We start from the raw sequence: 6,423 nt of genomic DNA on the forward strand, positions 1-6,423 counted from the left end.
GATAGAGCCTCAAGCTATCCCCCTGGGTAGAGTGCTGTGGCATCACAGATCACAGCAACCTCCAACTCCTGGGCTTAAGCAAGTCTCCTGCCTCAGCCTCCCAAGTAGCTGGGACCACAGGTGCCCACCACAACACCCAGCTATTTTTTGGTTGTAGCCCTCATTGTTGTTTTTCGCAGGCCCAGGCTGGATTCGAACCCGCCACCTTAGGTGTATGTGGCTGGTGCCTTAGCCACTTGAGCCACAGGCGCCGAACCCTCAGTAGAGTTCTGTGGCATCATAGCTCATAGCACCTCAAACTCAGCCTCTTGCTTAACCTTCCCCTTAGCTAGGACTACAGGCACCTGCCACAATGCCTGGCCATTTTTAGAGACAGGATCTCACTCTGGCTCAGGCAAGTCTCAAATTCATGAGCTCAGGCTATCCACCTGCCTTGGCCTCCCAGAGTGCTAGGATTACATGCATGAGCCACTGTGCCTGGCTTTGAAACAGAGGCTTACTCTGTTACCCTAGGTAGAGTGCCATGGCATCATCATAGCTCACAGCAACCTCGAACTCCTGGGCTCAAGTGATCCTCCTGCCTCAGCCTCCCAAGTAGCTGGGACCATAGGTGCCCACCACAACACTTGGATAATTTTTTTTTTGCTTTTGGTATAGATGGGGTCTCACTTTGTTGCCCAAGCCAGTCTCAAACTCCTGGGCTCAAGTGATCCTCCGCACTTGGCCTCCCAAAGTGCTAGGAATTACAGCCACAACACCTGCTCATAGAAGCTTTATTTGTTTTTGTTTTTGTTTTTGTTTTTGTTTTGAGACAGAGCCTCAAGCTGTCCTCCTGGGTAGAGTGCCATGGCATCACAGCTCACAACAACCTCCAACTCCTGGGCTCAAGCGAGTCTCCTGCCTCAACCTCCCAAGTAGCTGGGACCACAGGCGCCCACCACAACGCCTGGCTATTTTTTGATTGCAGCCATCATTGTTGTTTGGCGGTTCGGGCTGGATTCGAACCCACCACCTTAGGTGTACGTGGCTGGCGCCTTAGCCAGTTGAGCTATAGGCTCCGAGCCTAGAAGCTTTATTTGTAAAAGCTCAAGCCGGAATGTCTTTTAACCTTCCAGTGGATAAACAGACTGGTATACAGAAACAAAGAAATACTATTGAGCAATAATAAGAAACGAACTATTGATATAAGCAACACCTTGGATGGATAGCAAAAAAACTATGCTTGGCTCAGCACAGTGGTTCATGCCTGTATTCCTAGTACTCTGGGAGGCCAAGGCGGGAGAATTGTTTGAGCTCAGGAATTCAGGACCAGCCTGAGCAGGAGTGAGACCTCCATCTTTATAAAAAATAGAAAAATTTGGATGGGCAAGGTGGCTTAAGCCTGTAATCATAGCACTCAGGGAGGCTGGGGCAGGTGGATTGCTTAAGCTTAGAAGTTTGAGAACAGCCTGAGCAAGAGCAAGATCCCGTCTCTACTAAAAATAGAAAAACCTAGCATAGTATTGTAGCAGGTACCAATACTCCCAGCTACTCAGGAGGCTGTGGCAAGAGAATTGCTCAAGCTCAAGAGTTTGAGGTTGCTGTGAGTTATGACATCATAGCACTCTACCCAGAGTAACAGAGGGAAACTCCATCTCAAAAAAATAAGAAAGAAAAGAAAAGAAAAATTATGCAGGGATGGTGGCAGGCACCTGTAGTCCCAGCTACTCAGGAAGCTAAGGCAGGAGGATCGCTTGAACCCCGAAGTCTGAGGTAACTGTGAGCTATGATCACAACTCAAGTACTCAACCCCAGGGTGACAGAGTGAGACTCTTTCTCGAGAAAAGGAAACTAGACCAGTCCAGTACATGGATTAGAATGTAGGAATGAGTTTGATTATTACAGAGAACACCCATGGGAGTTTTTGTATGGTGGTGAGAACAGTTTCGCTTCCTGATTGTGGTGATAAATGCTCAAATCTTCACTTTTGAAAAACGTTTATACACCTACAAATTGAAACTCTCAAAAGTGCATATAAATCCATGTAAATGCTGGTGAAGCCTGAATGAGGTCTGTACTTGAAACAATATCACTTCCTGGCTTTTGACCATGTGCTATGGTTACATAAGATTTCATTATTGGTGGGAGCAGGTGTTGGGTATCTGGGAACGATCTGTGCTATTTTTGAAACTTCTTATGAGTCTTAAACTATTTGAGAATAAAAAGTAACTATTAAAAATCGATGGTCTGGAGTTCATGTACCTAGACAAATGACTTTTGTATTGCAATATCCCATAAAATGCTATTTCTATGCTGGGTAGAAGATATATATACCCTTGAGAAACTCTCACATCTGTGCAAGAGAAACTATGAGGAAGAGCATTTATTGTTGTGATCAGTGCAATAGCTTAAAATTGGGAACTACTTTGACCATTGGTAGAATAAACAGTGGCAAATCTGACCATATCACATAGCAGTGAAAATGGATAAACTGGGTGGCACCTGTGGCTCGGTGAGTAGGGCGCTGGCCGCATATACCAAGGGTGGCAGGTTTGAACCCCACCTCGGCCAAATTGCAACAAAAAAAATAGCCAGGTGTTATAGCAGGTGCCTGTAATCCCAGCTACTTGGGAGGCTGAGGCAAGAGAATCACCTAAGCCCAAGAGCTGGAGGTTGCTGTGAGCTGTGACGCCATAGCACTCTACAGAGGGTGACAAAGTAAGACTCTGTCTCTAAAAAAAAAAAGAAAGAAAGAAAGAAAGAAAATGAGTAAACTAAGAGCACACTGTGTTGACATAGAATCGCAACAACGTAAATGTCACTGAAAAAATCAGATGCCATCACAGGGTATCACAGTCCATTCCAAGAAACTTCAGAAACTTGCAACAGAGGGATATGTGTTTTTTATTTTATGTTTTTTTGAGACAGAGTCTCACTGTGCCTCCGTGTATAGAGTACATGGTATCACAGCTCACAGCAACCTCCAACTCTTTGGGCTTAAGTGAATCTCTTGCCTCAGCCTCCCAAGTAGCTGGGACTATAGGTGCCCACCACAACGCCCAGCTATTTTTTCGTTGTAGTTGTCATTGTTTGGCAGGCCCAAGCTGGATGTAGCTGGTGCCCTAGTCTCTGAACTACAAGTGCCTACCCAGATATGTACTGTTTATGGGTGCATTCCTGTTTATTAAAGAACTAGAAGCACTGACAGAAGGAAAAACCCTAAACTGAGGAGAGAAGGGTTTTTTAGTCTTGTTTTGTTTTGAAGACAGTCCAGCTGTGTTGCACAGGCTAGTGCAGCGTGACATCAGCCTAGCTTACAGCAACCTCCAACTCCTGGGCTTAAGTGGGCTTCCTACCTCAGCCTCCCTACGTAGTAGCTGGGACTACAGGCATGCAGAACCCCGTCTGGCTACTTTTTCTATTTTTAGTAGAGATGGGGTCTTGCTCTTGATCAGGTTGGTCCCAACTCCAAGCTCAAGGGATCTGCCTACCTTGGCCTCCCAGACTGCTACGAATATAAGTGTGAGACACTGTGCCCAGCCAATATTGATTTCCTTTTAATTATATTTTGTGTGTGTAAAGGTGGGGTCTCGCTATATTGTGCAGGCTGGTCTCCAAATTTTTGCATTTTGGCTTCCCAAAGTACTGGGATGACAAGCATGAACCACTGCACTTGACCAACACCTTGATTTTAACCAAAGAAGACGTCTAGAACCATAAGAGAATAAATCAGTGTTCGGAACCATTAAACTTAAGATATTTGGCTACAGCAGCACACAGGAGGCTAATGCACTGCTCTGGACCATCGTGTCAGCTGCCATATGGTGGAGACACCGGGCAGTGTGAGGGCCAGAGGGGTGCCCCTAGGATAGCCCTAGCCCAGGAGCTCAGGGAAGTTCTGGGCAGACCAGACCAGAACTGCATGACCATGGAGCTGCATTTAAAAGGTTTCAATGGTGGTTTTACAGGCAGAGAAGGACAGCTGGCCTTCCAAGCAGTGGACGCATATACTACAAAGCAGACTACATTTAGAAAGGCTGGAGCCCAGGGAATGGGGGTGGGGAAGAGGAATACACATGAGAGGTAAACAGAGCCAGGTCACCTGGGCCATTTGTTTAGGGCCAATGAGTTGGTGAGTCATAGGGCACAGAGGGGGTGAGAAAAGGGTCATATGTAAGTGTTAGAAAAATACCTGTGAAATTAAAGGTCACACAGAAGCTGTCAACCATGCCAGGGGTAGGTGGACAGTGTGCCAGTAATATTGCATAGTCTATTCATTAATTCATTTGTCTACCAGAATTCTTTGACTGTAAATTCAGGGCCAAAAAGAACATTGCAGGATGATCAAATGCAAAAAATAAAGCTTTGGATCCAGTCTGCCTGGGTTCAAATCCCAGCTCTGCCACTTACTCTCTGTGGGGCCTTGAGCTGGTGCCACCCTTGTGTCATTGTCTCATGTGTAAAATAATGGCTATGATGGTAATTACCCATCGAGGTTATTGTGAGGCTAAAATGAATTGTTATTTATAACAGGTCCTGTGCTCTGGATGGTGCCTGGCACATGCCAAGCACTGGGGAAGTGTAGGCCACTGTGCATCGGTGTGTATCAGTTTTCTGTCACTCCTGTCCCACAGCCAGTAGCAGGTAGAGGTGGTGGTGATACTCTGGGAATTCTGCTTTCCATGGGGGAGGAAGGGGAAACATTGAGAAGATAATGATCTTGAAGAGAATGACCCATATACAGGGGCGGGGCAGGGGGGGATGGACAATGTCTGGGTAAAACTAGAAATTGAGAGCTGGGAGGCTGGGACAGGAAAGGAGGAGGAGTGAGCTGGGATTGATACAGGACAAGTAGTATCCCAACCAGCTCATGGAGCTGGGGGGCGCGGACCGGCTGCCTCCACCTTGGCAATGTTAGTGCGGTGGCAGCAAGCAGGGGAACCAGAGGGCTGGAGGGTGGGCAGGGAGGCCCCATTTCCTACGCCTGGGAATGAAAGGGATTGTAGCCATTCATTTGTGTTCCAGACATGACCCAGACATATCCCAGATAAGATGTTCCAGACAAGCTAAACGTAACTTCCAAGCCCAGCTAAATGTAACTACCAAGGGCCCCATGAGACTATATATACCCCTCGACAAACAGCCTACAGACAGACAGAGAAAGAGCATTTTTCTCTTGACTTGAGTTTTCTCTCTCTGCCAGGAGCTCTGGCACTTCTCTATTCTTTTCTGTAAATAAATCCTGTTTTACCACTGATCTGTGGTCTGGGGATTCATTCTTCCAATCACCGAGACCAAGAACCTACTTTAGAGTGAAATTCCAGTATAAGGCTTAGGCCTGGGGCAGAGAGAGTTAGGGAGGAGGAGGAGGTCTATTAAAAGCATAAAAAAAAAAAAAAGGTAAGGAAAAACGAAAAATAACAAAAGTACATCAGGACAAACTAATTAATGCCTGGAAGTCTTTGTATCTCTACAAAGGTGGGACTGTTGTTTACAGTAAGGAATTATATACCTATTCAAATATTTAATAAAAATATAAAAAACAAATCTACATCACCATTTATTAAATACAAATATATAAAGCGTATATGATATAGTTTTATGATATGACTGGGAGGAGGAGTGGCTAGGAGGGGCAGTGAAAATCCAGTTTGAAACCCCAAAAGGCTGGAGCGTCTGGGGTTTGGGAATGACCACCAGGAAAGCAAGCAGTTAGGGAGCCAGAGGAAAGACAAGTCCAACGGGGGAGGTGAGGCCTTTAGTGTCCTAAGGTCCTGCCAGAGCTGAACTGGCTTTAGCTCATGAGGAAGTGATGGGGGCCTAGCAGGGACGGCTGCTTGGAATGTGGCTGTGGGGAGCCCTGGGTGAGAAGGGGCTCAGCCCAGGGCTCTGACAATGAGGAAGGCCCAGAGATGGGATAGGGTGGGTGTTGGGGAGAGAAGGGCATAGAGCTTTCAAGCAGATGAAGAGTCAGAGGAGGGAGGTGGGAAGTCAGTGACCCAGAGAAGCATAAAGACAGTATGACCTCCCCGGCTGCTGTACCAAATGACCACACACTTGGGCAGGGCATGGTTGCTCATGCCTATAATCCCAGCACTCTGGGAGGCAGAGGTAGCTGGATTGCTTGAGCTCTGAGTTTAAGATCAGCCTGAGCTAGAGCAAGACCCCATTTCTAAAAAATAGCTGGGCATTGCGGCGGGTGCCTGTAGTCCCAGCTACTCGGAAGACTGAGGCAAGTGAATCGCTTGACCCTAGGAGTCTGAGGTTGCTGTGAGCTATGATGCTAAAGCACTCTACCCAGAGTGACAAAGTGAGACTCTCTCAAAAAACAAACACACAAAAACAATACACTTGTATTCTCTTACCCTTCTGGAGATCAGAAGCCCAAAATGGGTCTCACAGGGGCTAAAATTAAAATGTCAGGCTCGGCGCCTATAGCTCAAC

The sequence above is a fragment of the Otolemur garnettii genome, unplaced genomic scaffold (assembly GCF_000181295.1).
Source record: "Otolemur garnettii isolate 467f Iridium unplaced genomic scaffold, OtoGar3 scaffold00211, whole genome shotgun sequence".
Classification (NCBI taxonomy): Eukaryota; Metazoa; Chordata; class Mammalia; order Primates; family Galagidae; genus Otolemur; species Otolemur garnettii.